A 744-nucleotide genomic window follows, 5' to 3' on the forward strand; every position below is an offset into this window, starting at 1 on the left:
ATGAGGAAACGCCCTGGAACACAGTCAAGGAACGGCTAAAGAAGTCGTATGGAGGAGGACGATGGGCCCCGGAGGAAGACATATTCCAGATGTTTAGGGAGAGGAGGAAAGAAGGCAATCGAAGGGACGCTACGCGTGGGAACTGTTCCCGGTACCATCGGATAACAGACAAATTTAGCGAGATGATGAAATGGATCAGGTCAAGGCCCGAATGCATTTCCTATCGGGCATTTTAAAGCTGGCGAAAGAGATTGGGACAAAAGAAGGTCAACCACAAGATAGATCATTCGTGCAATTTGCACAAGACCTAATACCTGGGTCTATTAGGTCTTGTGCAAATTGCAAGAGAGGAGAAGCCACGTATGGAAGTGGAGGAACCAGAATGGTCAAGGGTGCCGTAAAAGTGGCCCAGGAATCCTCAGAATTCGTGGCGTAGAAGAGAGGGAGAATACATGAAGGAGCGAACAGCACGATACAGTGAGAAGAAAAACCTAGAGAAAAAGGGAGGAGAGATGATCGTAAGTGCCACGGCTGTGAGAAAGTGGGACATCTGGTGGCCCAATGTCCCCGCACGAAGTGCTTCGAGTGCGGGAACGAAGGGTACATTGCTAGACAATGCCCATACATGTACCGAAGGCTGGAGACGGACCAGGGGGAGCCCATGGAAGTCAACGCTCAGAGGATGCGGCCCAGAGCTACCAGAACTAGGCAAGATGGTTCGTCGGGTGAATCGATGGAGGCCTC

This window comes from Halyomorpha halys, unplaced genomic scaffold (genome assembly GCF_000696795.3).
Source record: "Halyomorpha halys isolate HHAL.00 unplaced genomic scaffold, Hhal_1.1 Scaffold339.1, whole genome shotgun sequence".
Classification (NCBI taxonomy): Eukaryota; Metazoa; Arthropoda; class Insecta; order Hemiptera; family Pentatomidae; genus Halyomorpha; species Halyomorpha halys.